The following is a 15,223-nucleotide window of genomic DNA, read 5'->3' on the forward strand; positions in this document are numbered from 1 at the left end:
AAAATCTTTTTAAAAAATAATAAGTACGTAAATAAAACTTACAGGAAATTATAGCCACTCTGAAAAATGGGATGGAGTTTCCTCAAGAAGTTAAAAATAGAGCTACCCTACAGCCCAGCAAGAGCGCTATTGGGTATTTACCCCAAAGATACAAATGTAGTGATCTGAAGGGGCACCTGCTTTATAGTGGCTGTGTCCACAGTAGCCAAATTATGGAAAAAGCCAAGATGTCCTATTGACAGAAGGATGGATAAAGAATATATAGTGTGTATTTATACATACACACAATGGAATATTACTCAGCCATCAGAAAGGATGGAATTTACCAGTTACATTGACAGGGATGGAACTGGGGGTTATTATGCTGAGTGAAATAAGTCAATCAGAGAAAGACAATTATATTATTTCACGCATATGAGGACTATAAGAAACAGCGTAAAGGATCATAGGGGAATGGGGGGAAAACAGAATGGCAAGAAATCAGGCAGTTAAACCATGAGAAAATCTTAATTATGGGAAAGAAACAGGGTTGCTGGAGGGGAGGTGGGTGAGGAGATGGGGTAACTCGGTGATGGGATTAAGGAGGGCACATGGTGTGATGAGCACTGGGCATTATATGTAACTGATGAATTACTGAACTCTACATTTGAAACAAATGATGTACTATATTATTGGCTAATTGAATTTAAATAAAAATAATAAAACTTCTAGGAAGTTGTAGATATAGAAAAAAAATAAGGGTCAAAAATTCCATATGTCAGCCAGTTAGAGATATTTATTTTTTTACTTTCAGAACTTTATATTTTATTTCTGTGTATGCATATATAATTTACAAAACACTCAAAATAAATTATTGGCTAGAGCATATAAAATTGCTATTTTTGTAGGCCAAAGCAGTTGAATTTACCAGTTTTTTTAATAATTCAAACTCTGTGTATAAATGTTTGTGTGTCTGTGTGTATAAACCTGATTTTAAGGTTAAAGTCTACTATAAACATTACCCTGTTTTATCTACAACAGCATAACTAAAGATGGTAATATTAATGTCCCAGTGTACATTTTACGAAACTTCAGCTGGACACTTAGTTTGTTTCAGACTTCTTCATTATTTTAAGCAGTGCTCAGTAAATATCCTTATGAAGAAAGGTCTGTATATACCCACAGTAATTTTCTTAGGAAAACCCCCACAGTTGGATCAGTGAGCTGAAGATTACACATATTTTAAATGTTTTTGATGCAATTTAAAATGCCAACATATGTGTCAGCTCACAGTCTTGATATATTTTAATTCCTTCAAGTTTGATAGATGAAAACTGGATATTCTTTGCTCTACATTTTTAGGTGATGACTTCTGTTAGTATTTTTATCTTCTATAAATTGCCTACAATGTAATCATCTTTTGTGTATTTTACTGGTTTGGCCATCTTTAATTTCAAGTTATAAATTTCTTTTATATTTTTGATGTTGCCTGTTCTGTCATGGATGCTGCAAACATTGCACATTTTCAGTTATCTTTTATTATTCTTCAAGGCAGATTTTTAAAAATTGTGTGGTATCAAATTCCTATGGAGCCTATATTTTATTCTTTTCAAGTATAGTTTTTGCATTTTGTGCTTAGAAATTCCTTACACCCTCAGATTATTAAAAGTGTTTTCTAGGGTTTGGGTTTTTTTTTTTTCCCCTAGTTCCTTGTTCCTTTTTTTGTTTGTTTTTTAAGACTTATTTATTTTAGAGAGAGTGCATGCATCCTTGAGTGGGGGAAGAGAAGGAGAGAGAATCTTAAGCAGAATTTTTTTTTATTAGCAGTTAATTTATAATTTTTTATTTTTTATAAACATATATTTTTATCCCCAGGGGTACAGGTCTGTGAATCACCAGGTTTACACACTTCACAGCACTCACCAAAGCACATACCCTCCCCAATGTCCATAATCCCACCCCCCTCTCCCAAACCCCCTCCCCCCAGCAACCCTCAGTCTGTTAAGCAGAATTTTAATCTTAAACCCATTAAGTGTGGAGACCAATACAAGGCTCAATCTCATGACCTTGACACCATGACCTGAGCCAAAACCAAGAGTCAGATGCTTAACTGACTCAGCGGCCCAGGTGCCTCTCTAGTTCCTTTAAACTATTCAGTTAGTCCAAGATTATTTTAGGGGATTATTTGAGACAAACATCCAGCTTTCTGTTTCTCTGAGCACAACTTATGTATTTTTATCTTTTATAAATTTCCTACAATGTACTGGTTTGGCCATTTATAAATTTTCAAGTTATAAATTTCTTTTATATTTATTTACATCTTAAAATTGCTGCTATAAAATGATATGTTATCCTAAACTAAATTGTGGAATGTACTTATGTCTGTTTCTGGAATTTCTCTTCCATGCCATTCATCTGCCTATTCTGCAGCCATTAATGGGATTGTAATAACTAAATTATTATACAAATTCTGAATGGCTGGTGAGGTAAGTCACCCACTGTTCTTTATCTTCTTGGAACTTCCTCTGGCTATGCTTTCTTTCTTTTTTTTTCTTTTTTACTAATCATTACCCCACTTATGATGAAAGCAATTCCATAGAGATACAATGAGAATATCAAATTTAATAATTTACAGGAAATTAAAATATTTGAAATTTTGAACTTTGTTACTCAAAAACATGGTAACCCTCCTTACTTCTACGAGGTGTTCTTTTATGTCTGTAACTAAAGGTTTATTTCAAATAGGTCCAACACATTCCTAGTTAAGTTTAGTTTAATACATTTTCTATTTTTAATTATTATATGAAAAGATTTAAAAAAATTGTTGAAAAAATCAAATTTGTTAGTGATTTTTAAAGACTCCAAGGTAAGTTATCATTGTCTTTTCTTAATAAGTCATCTTACTAAATTCTAAAAGGATTAAATATAATTATTCCATTTTCCCTTAGGCTCATTATTGCTAGTACTCCAGTAGTTAATACAAATTTAACTTGTCTTTTCTAATAAGTTTTATATTTTTATTCCATTTATTTTACATGATTTTACTGATCTTAATGTCTATAATTTTATAATCTTGTGGATGACAGAATTATTTTCTTCATTCAGATTATAGTTGGTAGGTCATTGTATTTTTACCTTGAGTGCAAGGCCAAAAGTTGATTTTAGATATATATATTTTTTCCAAGTTAAGATAGTGGCATTCTTTTCATAGATTAACAAGAGTTTCTAGCTGTAATATGTGTTCAGTTTTGTCAGTTGGATTTTGACCTCTACTAATAATTCTTCTTCGATCTATTTATTGACAAGTTGCAGTCATAGGTTTCCTAATATTGTACCATTATTTTATGCCTGAATAATCCATTTGTTTATGCTATATTCCTTTAAAATGGATTTAGGTTATTTTTATTTTCAATTTTAGTACTGCTACATATTATTGACAGTTAGGATTCATGTTTAGAGGTGTTTATCTTTTTGATATTTTCATTAGGTTTTATCATGAGAGTTGTGTTAACTTGATGAACATAATTGGGGAGGTTTATTACTGGTTAATGCTTTTGAGCCAGGGTACAGGAGATAAAACATCTTGTGTCCACAGTTTAATCTGCTTCCTACTTTCCATATGTTATTAGCTATTTGTACTCCTTACTATTAGAGTCATCCATTATGAGGCTATACCTCTGAAACAACACTTAGGAAATAGAAAAGTTTGTGTCTCTAGTCCATTCCTTTTTATTTGACTTGCAGTAACTTTCTAGGTGTTCAAAATTTTTTCTCTCTTTTCTCATCTTTCCAAAATGAGTCTTAGGCTCGGCTACTCAACATTAGCTCACTTAGACAATGTGTGGTTCTGCATTTAAATCTTCTAAAACCATTGATCTATGTGTCTGTTTTTGTGCCAGTACCATGCTGTCTTGATGATGACAGCTTTGTAATAGAGCTTGAAGTCCGGAATTGTGATGCCACCAATGTTGGCTTTCTTTTTCAATATCCCTTTGGCTATTCGAGGTCTTTTCTGGTTCCATATAACCAGAGAAGATATTTGCAAACGACATATCAGATAAAGGACTAGTGTCCAGAATCTATAAAGAACTTAGCAAACTCAACACCCAAAGAACAAATAATCCAATCAAGAAATGGGCAGAGGACATGAACAGACATTTCTGCAAAGAAGACATCCAGATGGCCAACAGACACATGAAAAAGTGCTCCATATCACTCGGCATCAGGGAAATACAAATCAAAACCACAATGAGATATCACCTCACACCAGTCAGAATGGCTAAAATCAACAAGTCAGGAAATGACAGATGCTGGCGAGGATGCGGACAAAGGGGAACCCTCCTACACTGTTGGTGGGAATGCAAGCTGGTGCAGCCACTCTGGAAAACAGCATGGAGGTTCCTCAGAATGTTGAAAATAGAACTGCCCTATGACCCAGCAATTGCACTATTGGGTATTTACCCTAAAGATACAAATGTAGAGATCCAAAGGGGCACGAGCACCCGAATGTTTATAGCAGCAATGTCCACAATAGCCAAACTATGGAAAGAACCTAGATGTCCATCAACAGATGAATGGATCAAGATGATGTGGTATTTATACACAATGGAATACTATGCAGCCATCAAAAGAAATGAAATCTTGCCATTTGCAACAACATGGATGGAACTAGAGCATATCATGCTTAGCGAAATAAGTCAAGCAGAGAAAGACAACTATCATATGATCTCCCTGATATGAGGAAGTGGTGATGCAACATGGAGGCTTAAGTGGGTAGGAGAAGAATAAATGAAACAAGATGGGATTGGGAGGGAGACAAACCATAAGTGACTCTTAATCTCACAAAACAAACTGAGGGTTGCTGGGGGGAGGGGGTTTGGGAGAAGGGGGTGGAATTATGGACATTGGGGAGGGTATGTGCTTTGGTGAGTGCTGTGAAGTGTGTAAACCTGGTGATTCACAGACCTGTACCCCTGGGGATAAAAATATATGTTTATAAAAAATAAAAAATTAAAAAAAAATCTTCTAAATTCAGATTAAAAAAATAAACCAAACCAAGCCCACAAACATTTAACTGCAGTGTTACTTGACAATTAGGAGATCCATTAGCCTGCACAAGGAGAGGTTGTTGAGTGATAGTTGAGTGAGAGGGCGCTGACATGGTCAGAAATTCCTTCTTTTTGTTTGTTGGCATAGCCCCAAATTAACTGGAGCAATATATCTCTAACAGGGGAGTGGTCTTTGGGTGGAGAAAGCTACTATTGTGCCCATATTCTTTGGATAGAACATAGAAAAAACTCCAATATGCCATATGAGGTGCTGCCCAGAGTTGCTACTAGAATAAAAATGACATTTGTTAATTATTCTTTTCCTCTAGTCTTTTTGTGAATATGAGAATATAGATATGTGAGTGCCCACTGGAGATTCTTTTCGTGTGAAAATTAAGGGTCAGTTTGTCTATCTCTCCTTCGGGTGTCCTCTGTGTTTTTTTCTTGTAAAATATTCCCAGTTTATAAAATAAGCCCAGTCTTACCCTCATTTCCATTACTGGTGTGGATTGTTGTATTCTTTTGGTCATTTGAGTGGGAAGGCAGAACAAAGGGACAGAAGTTCACAAAGCTAAAAGCCTGTCCCCAGTTCCTGACCTTTTCTCATAGATACACATTGTCCTTTGACCTTACCCTAAGGGAACTTGTCCAAGTGAGTCAAACAGAAGCTTTCACACAAATATTACATGATTCTAAGGGTGGGCCTTTCCTGTTTTAGATACTTAGAAAAGGTTTATTATAAGAGTTTTTGGAGCAAAGAGCTAATTAAGAACATTGTGTGAGAGTTATCAGCATCAGTGACCCCATGGCCTGTGAGGGGGGTGGGGGAATAACTGTCAACACCAAGGAAATAGGGTCCCCAATGTTAAGTGTGTGAGTACTGGACATTTTCCTAATGGGTGATTGGAGCAAAAACATTTTTGCTGCTATTGTGTACTTTATATAGATTTATCCGTATTCTACACCAATTTAAAAATCAACTTATTATTGATTTTACCCATCTAGGCTGTGAGGCCTGAGGAACTAGGGTCATCTTTTATATACACAAGGCTGTGATAATGCCCACCATTTTATAGAGTAGGAAAGTGAAGTTCACAAAGGTAGGTGATCTCTCTGGTCATTCGGCTAATATGAAATAAGACCAGAAACCCAGGTCTTCAGATGACCAGTGTGCAATCCTTCCCATCCCACCATTTTGAAACCTGTTTCAGGATTTTGGTGTCACTTTTTTATAAGGAGATTTCTCAGAGGCCATTTCTATTTCTGACCCAGATCTAAAAGACAAACTGAAGCAATTCATACTCTACTAACTGAAGTATTTTCCCTTAGATTCTTCAGAGGAATTAGTCAAAGGAAAATCCGATAATGCTTCTAGAAAATTGGATGCTGCTGTACTATTCTGTAGGCAGTACATTCTCTGACCCCAGCTTGAGCTCAGTGCATACCCTGACACCGGGGGACTAATTGGCCATGTAATTGTTATCCTTGCCAGTAACTGCACAAGCTGTTCTTATTCATATACGCACCTAATCTTTTTCCAAATTCTTCTTGCTTCAATTTGCCTCAATAATATCCTGCAGTAATGGATAATTGCACATTATGTAGAGAAGGATTTCCTTTGATCTTCTCTAAATTTAGACTCTGCTAATTTCATTTACTGTCCCCTTCTGGGTAGGCAATAGGACCAGGTAGCAAGGAACACTGAACTAGATACCCTACAGCATTTCATTTATGTTCCTCTATCATATATCAAATAACACTTCACTCTCTCCATTTCCCCTGCTAAAGAGATAGACTCTTTGTCCTTGCCTGGAATCCTCCCTGTTATACTTACCCAGCCATTCTAATTATTTCTGCTGCAATCAGATAGACCTGGCAGCATTGCTCAGGTTCAAAGGAAGAATAAATGGAGATTAGATCACTGACTTTGAGTGTCTGGGGGCACGTCAGGAGGATAAAGGATAAGACTTATCCTGAATGGTTTAAGAATTTGAACTAGAAACTGCACAAATTGTTGAAAAGTAGACTTGAACTCAGTGAAAGATGGGGGGTTATATATTAAATAGAGTTATCCATCTAAGAAGTGGTCAGAACAAGCCCTTCTTATGGGAGTCCTCGAAGTTGTTAAAGCCTGAGCTGAAAATCACTCAATTCTGGGTGGGTGACCCTGGGTGGGCCACTTCACTTCTTTCAACCCTTCTAATTTATTTTGTGTAAATGGGTATGACTACCTGTTTGGGAGACCTTATATGACCACTACTTAACATCATAATTAGTCCTCTCAGTGGAGGTTGAGAGCTAAGAGGCAGGATTTGGGATATATTTGAGAGATAAAATAAAGTATACTTTATGGTGAACTGTTTTGAAGATTAGAGACAAAGAGGTATCAGGCAATAATTTACTTGCTAAGGATCTCACATATGTGGAGAAAATGTATGAATCATAAAATATTTTTACATATAAAAACATAAAGTTGTCATTTTGCAATATATTAAATGTTATAATCACTCAAATAAAGAAGTAGAAAAGCACAGAGAGGGCTCCTTGAAAGAGGCAGTGATTGATCTGCATTGTAACCTGTGAGTGGGCATGAGAAGCAGGGCAAGGGCAGACTGAACCAAGGATAATGATGATGACAGGGATGACATTTATTGGCTATTAATAGCCAAGGAATTGTGCTAAGTAAGTACATACATGATTTGATTTAACTTCATTTTAAATATAAAGGGACTGAGGTTCAGAAAGCTTAAATAATTATTGCATAGTTGCACATCCAGTCATCAGTTGAGCTGGGATTCAAACCCAGAGCCTGTGTCCTTAATAATTTTGGGACACTGGTTGAGATAGCTATATTAGAAGGGATTCTTAGAAATGCATCAGTCTTAAGGGGTCACCCCGAGGGCCTGCGAGTTAAGTTTGCATTCTTAAACTTGTTGGAAAAATAATTCTAGTATAGGGCAGCAAAGAGGTAAAAGAGACAGGCACAGAGGAGACTGATGATTCTGAGAAAATGGGATCATAGGAGACCTCATGAAGGACTGAGTGATGAGTGTTCACACAGCACTCAACTATGTTGCCTGAAAATTGAATGGATGAGAAGAAGAAGGCTGTGGACAAGGAAAGTTCCCACAAGAAACCAGATGGTTGACCCCACAGTAACTTCAGGGTGGAGACTGAGTTACTGGATGTGGAAAGAAACAAGTATAGATTCATGAACGTGACTTCAGAGATCTCTTAGTCCAAACCTCTTCTTCATAATATCCCCCTCCTTGAACAGAATCAGGTTTGGCTACAGGACCAGAAACCCGTTCAAGCTGGCAGCAGCAAAAGACAATTTGTGGTAAGAATAGGGAGAGCTCAGAGGATCTAGGACAGTTGACCATGCCCTCTCAGAGCCTCAATTAAACTAGAAATAAAAGCTATATGCTTGGAACATGGGCAGATAGCTCCATATCCGAAGGGCCCTCTGCTTTGTGCTCTCTTAAACACTTATCTCTGCCTCCTCACCTTGATCAAAAGCAGCATTGCTGCCCAAATCCTGTCTCTGTGAAACATCTCCACCCAAGAGCCTTCCATGGATTGGATCCAATTCCACAAGTCATAGTTTAGGTTCACAAGAGAGAAACAAACTGGTTGTTCATTGGTTTCATGGCACGCTACAACATCCCTTTTAGGAGCTGGGAGTATGGAACACAGATGCAGATATATTTGGAATACGTAGCATCCTAGAGGAGAAAATGTTGTTACAAAATCACACAGCTAGTGAGGAGCAAAACCGAGGTTCTTCCAATTTGCTCAGGATCCCTTGCTTCCTTCTGCAATGCCCAAGAAGAATTCTCTCCAACAATGTTTCAGTGGCTAGACTCAAGCAGGCTAGAATGGGAAAGAAAGCTGGTGATAACAATTTGAGGTGCAATTATTTCTGCTTCTATTTGACTATACAAATTTTTTAAAAGATCTTACTTACTTACTTACTTATTTGACAAAGAGAGAGCAAGAGAGAGAACACAAACAGGAGGAGCAGCAGAGGGAGAGGGAGAAGCAGACTCCCCACTGAGCAGGAAGCCTGATGCAGGGCTTCATCCCAGGACATTGGGATCATGACCAGAGGCAAAGGCAGACCCTTAACCAACTGAGCCACCCAGGCACCCCTGACTATAATAATTTAAAATAACTTTACAAAGGCATCAGGGAAATACTCACCCTTTTACCCCCAACATGCACGCCATTTCTTCAGATGTCTTGGCAGGCATAGCTTATCTATAAGGTTGATTCCAGAAATGATTCCAAGACAGTAATTCCAACATAGGAAATATTGAAATTTTTGTTGAATTCACAGGTGGGACAGCTGGTATCAAGAAAGGTAAAAAAAAAAAAAATTGTCCATAGTACAGAGTAGGTCACTGGCCAAGCTGGGACTAGAATACCCAAGTTCTAGTGTTCTAGGTGTCTTACTTCTCAGTGCATTCTTAGTTCCTAATATTCTGCCATTAGGTCTTATCTCATAGGTCAAGTTCAGCTGGCCGTTTTAGCAGCCTGGATTATTTTTGGGCGAGGTTTCGAGGCCATATCAATTCTTAACAGAAAAGAGTACTATGATTAATTTGTAATGTCTGCTTTGTGTTTGGGAGATGGGTATGGTGGCATGTTAGCCTATGTGCTTACCATCATAATTTGCCTCATCTTCTCCTCCCTGCCTCATTGTGATGGGGCTACTCCCAGTAAGCAGTAGACTATATTCCATGTATGGTGTCTTCACATGACGGAAGTCTTTCCTTTGCTTGAATTCTGATTTAATTCCATCCTCTCTGACCAGAAAAGGATTGATTAAAGTTAAATTTGTTTCAGCTAAATTGATCAGATGGAATAGTTGCTCAGTTTCCAGATAAATATCCACTTTCTCCTAGTTTATTTGCCTGGACTCCTGAAAGTAACTCAGAATTTTAAAGGTATACTCAGACTACTGGTGGTAATAATCGCTTACGTTATATAGTACTTTAATTTGTAAAACATTCTGTTATTTCTTTATTCTTATGCTTAAAAGATCCATATAGATCAACTAACCAATGAAAAAAATAAAATTATTGTGTGTTCTATACTAACTCCTTCCATGAAATTCATTTAAATTCAAACAGGCAAAAATGAAAGAGAATCCTATCATTTAAAATTGTGCCTTTGTTTTGCTTCTTATGGCTGATTATTCTGTTCTAACTGTAGGGCATTACAAGGTAATGCACTGAACCATAGATAATGGAAGCCCAAGTTTTGTGTCTAATTGAGTGACTTTGTTCCAATATCCCCATGTCCTATATCTCTTCTTATTGTGTCCATTAGAGGGGGCTATGCCTGGAAAAAATCTGATTACTGAACCCAGACGGTATTCTGAATTGCTTTTGCCCTCTGATGAGGAAGTCTGAGTGCAGAGATATAAAATATTTTTGGTGTCATGAAATAGCACTCATTTTGTGACTGTGGCTGCTATATCACTCTGATGAGAGAGATTCTCAGGCTACCTCTGAACTTAGCAGAAGGAATGACAGTGATCCATACACAATGTCTGACAATGACATGGGCTAAGCTGTTTGTTTTAATCATTCTCTTAGATGAGATATGCCCCCACCAGAAGTCTTCTTTTCCCCAGAATGTGTTTCTGCCCTGTTTAGGTGGATCTGAATCATAGCCACTTAAAGTCTACAACCTGAGAGGACCATCCTACCTACCCCTACTCGTGATGGAAATGACCTTCCAGAATTTCTTTTCTCATTCACTAGTTCTTCATCCAGTCAGTCTCCGAGATCTATCCCCAGTGAACAATCTCACAGAAATTCCAAGGGTGGTAAAAAAAAAAAAAAAAAAATGTTTACATCTCTCATACCTGGCTGTCCATGCTTCTCCTTCTTTAGAAGGTGATACCTACTTTGAATGATTCACGAGGGATGGAGTTGGGGACTGGTATAATAAAATGACACTGGATTATGAATCAGGAGACCAATGTTATTGTCCTACTTCTACTTCATTTCTGTGAGCCCTGGGGGAGACACTTCCACTTCCTAATGAAGATGACCTGAGGAGAATCATTGTCCTTATTTTACACAACAGAAGGTCAGAGTGGTGCCTGGATCGGGACTTCTCAACTTTGGCAGCAGCCACAGACCTAGCAGTCTTTCTACCACATTTATACTGCAGTCATAGTTCCATCTTCCGAATTCTGGGATCAGTCTTGTAGAAAGAGAGACATTCAGCATTTTGGAAAGAAACAAGAAAAATGGTTCCTTTAGAAAAACAGAAGCCTTCAGGAGCCATTCATCTATAGTCTCAGTCTCTCTCTCTCTCCCCGCATTAACCCATCTGTCCACTGAGCCATTGTACTCCCACATGATCTGGCTTTAAGGACAAAGACAGATTGTTCTCTTGGGAATAGTCAGGATCAGGAAAATGCGTGCCTTGCCAAACCCTCTCTTCCTCTGCAACCTACTCAGAACTCCTAAGGATCTTATCCTTTAAGCTGATTTAAATTCCCAGAGAAGGATGAACCCCTATTTCTGGCTACTTACCTTCCTCCTTGTTGCTAGAATCCTTAGTGCTCATCTATAGACTAGGAATTTAGTGTAAGGAACCAAAGAATTTATGTAGTCCTATCACTTCAATGTACATGGAGAAACTTGAGATCTAGAGATGGAAGGTTTTTCTCAGGGTCAGGTAATACATGAGTGGCAGAGCTTGGACTAGAAGTCATGTTTCTAGATTAGTGTTCCTACAAGGAAAGGTGTTCAATCTCATTCAACAAATATTTTTGAATATTTTATGGAGGCTATTGTTCTATTAAAAGACATCCTAAAATTTAGTGAGATAAAACAACCATTTAATTATGCTTAATGATTTCACACATTACGAATCAGGGTACCAACAAGAAAGACAGATTTTTCTTCGCTGTATGATTTTATAATTTGCAGGACTTCACCTGGAATGGCTTGAATATCTGAAGTCTAGTTTATCCGAGGCTGGAGGATCTACTTGCAAGATAGATTGTTTATTCACATATCTGGATCCTGGATTGAAGTAGCTAAGGAAGGGTATTAGCCTAGACTGTTTACTAAAGAACCTATGTATGACCTTTGTAGCATGGACATCTCAGAGAAATGGAGTTCTTCTATAGCAGTTCAGGACTCCCTGAGTGAGCATTCCCAGCAAACAAGGCAGAGTCTGCCTGATGTCTTATATTCCTCTCAAAAGTCGCAAAGCATCACTTCCACTGAATCATATTTGTGAAAGCTTTCCCAAATTCAAAGGCAAGAAATATAGATCCTGCCTCTCAATGGAAAGAGTATCAAAAAATTCACAGTAAGGTTTTAAACCTGCCATAACCAGTCACCTCCTAAGTCAGTGTCTCAGGTAGATGTAACCATTAAGATTTCTCCCTGGATGGAGCTGATCTTGTTGATAAAGAGACAGACCTAAACAAACACATACAAATAATAGAATACAATTAGATCTTGACAGTAGCAATAAAGGACATGGCATGATCAGTGTTTAATAGGGCAAAGTAAAATGATGAAACGAGAGAGGAAGTGGTCAAGAATGAGAGAGGAAGTGGTCAAGAAATATTTCTCCAAGGAGGTAATACTAAGCTGAAACCTGAAGGATGAGGACTCATCCATGAAGTGCCAAGGGAAAAGCATTCGAGGTAGAAAGGAAAGTGCAAAGGCTCTGGGGCAGAAGTAAACTTAAGCAGACAAATTAAAAGACCCCAGTATAGCTGAGAAAGAACAATGTGAGAAACATAGAAGAGGCTGCATAGATGGATGGCAGGTAATGTGAGACTCTGTGTGTCCTGATAAGATATACAGCTTCTATCCCAAATGTGATGGAAAGTCATTAAAAGTTTTAAAGTTATCTCTATGGCATGGATGAGCACAACTAGAGTGGGATATTAGTGGTAATGAGAGATCATTTGGGTGGATATGGTCATGTGCCAGACACAAAACACAGAATACATGTGCAAGGATGGAGTTCAAGGAAAGTAGATGGAATGCAGAATATCTTGGGGGCAAAAAGACGCAAGTTTCCAATTAGTTTTGAAGTGAGAAATAATAAAAAGAAACGAAGATAATTTTCAGCTTTTTGGCTTGACTGGTTGGGTTGATTTTGCTGCAGGTCAGTAACACTGTTTTACCTTCCACATTATCTCTGATCACCATTTATACCTCCCCAAACACTGAATCCATGTGCATACTTTTGGAATGCAAGAAACAAAATCTTTTACTCAAATCTACATAAACAATGTTATGTTCATTATGTCTATAACTGAATTCAGAGGAAGGTTAGGCTTACTAATACTGCCACAGACCCAAGATTTTTCCTTATCTCCATTCTACCTTCCTTAGTATTCACTTCATTGTAATGCTGAGTACTTAGTGGTGACAGTATGGCTGTTATTGATATTTGGGGCTATGTAGTGTGTTGTTTATGTCCTGCAGGGAAGAGATAGGCAAGACACACAGATTGAGAGAGTACCCAGTCAACCAAGCATGGACTGAAACCTTCCATTTGTACCAAATTAGGTTACATCAGACCCTTATCAGTTATCCAAAAAAGATCATGGGCTGCTTACTTGGACCAATTAAATGTGTACCTAAATTAAGTAAGGTCACCCTTCCTTGAGTCATATATAAAAAGCACAGCTTCCTGAACATATGTGGAGTTCTATAAAGAGCAAATAAAAGTGAGATAGATGCTGGGTGCCTAATAAAAACTGTTAAAATTTCTTACCAGGCCACATTTGGACCTAGAGGGACAAAAACGTCTTTGTCCAAAGGAGTAATTCTGTTACCAAAAAAATTCAGAAATTGTGGTTGGCCAGACATGTTGTTGATAAGAGACATTTTGCTGATAAGAAGAACAATTTACAGCCAACACCTCTCCTTATTGGTGGTAGCCCACATCCTTCTCCTTCCAAGAAGGCTGATGCAGTAGAAACCAATGTATTGTCATGAAAAGGCTTGGTCTTCCCAAAACGTCTCCTTCCAAAGTGTCACAGTTTCAAGTAGTGGAAGATAAATCTGGAGGGGTGCAAAGCACAACCCTGGATTACTCAGTGCTCTGAAGAAGACATCACACTGTAAGGTGATATTTGGGAGTTAAAATGTTGCTTCAAGGAGAAAACTCTACCAATATAGTAACATGCCATGAGCACTCACTTTTAATCCTGTCAGAATATCCATCATGCTCTCTTCAATCCTCACTGGAGTCTGAATTAATACATTTTTGTGGGTCAAGCTAGCAAGTGCTCTCCGGAGGAGGAACTCTGGTAGAAGGAGGTAATCATCATCTTACACTTACCTTCTAAGCTTCTGCAACTCCTTGGTGCTTGTTAATGAGTGAAATATGATAAACATCTCTACTAGTACATATGAGGAAATTGCCATTTAAAGGAATCTGATGAATAAAAAGTATTTAATGGTTTATAATTGGCAGGGCTAGAATAAAAAGTCAAGGCTCCTTGAGTATTATTAGGGTGACTATAATTTACTGTCCAAATTGGGAAAAAATTGAGGATACTAATAATTGCTTTGGGACAGCTGGCAAAAGCCAGCACCATCTTGGGCAAATAAGGGCTCAGGGTTGCTCTAGACTTTGTCAGAATAAAGTATATGATTGAAGATGTTTTATGGATTTAACAAGGGAGTGATTTAAATTTAGTCAATATAAGATATAAATACTAGCCAATTATTGTTTGTTTATCCTACTTTTGTAGCTTTTCTTTATTCTTTTCTTTCTTTCTTTCTTTCTTTCTTTCTTTCTTTCTTTCTTTCTTTCTTTTTCTTTTTGCTATATCTTTAAATTTCTTTCATTTACTGTTTTTACCCCAGAACTTTTTTTTTACAACCACATGGTTTAAAAGATGAAACTTTCCATTTTGAATTGTGACCCAATAAAATATTTTCCACTATAGATTTTAATGAACTGTTGTCTTTAATATTTAAAAATATAGAGAATAGGGGTGCCTGGGTGGCTCAGTGGGTTAAAGCCTCTGCCTTCAGCTCTGGTGATGGTCCCAGGGTCCTGGGATCAAGCCCCGCATCGGGCTCTCTGCTCAGCAGGGAGCTTGCTTCCCTTCCTCTCTCTTTGCCTGCCTCTCTGCCTACTTGTGATCTCTGTCAAATAAATAAATAAAATCTTTAAAAAAAATTAAAAAA

This window comes from Mustela nivalis (assembly GCF_964662115.1).
Source record: "Mustela nivalis genome assembly, chromosome: 3".
Lineage (NCBI taxonomy): Eukaryota > Metazoa > Chordata > Mammalia > Carnivora > Mustelidae > Mustela > Mustela nivalis.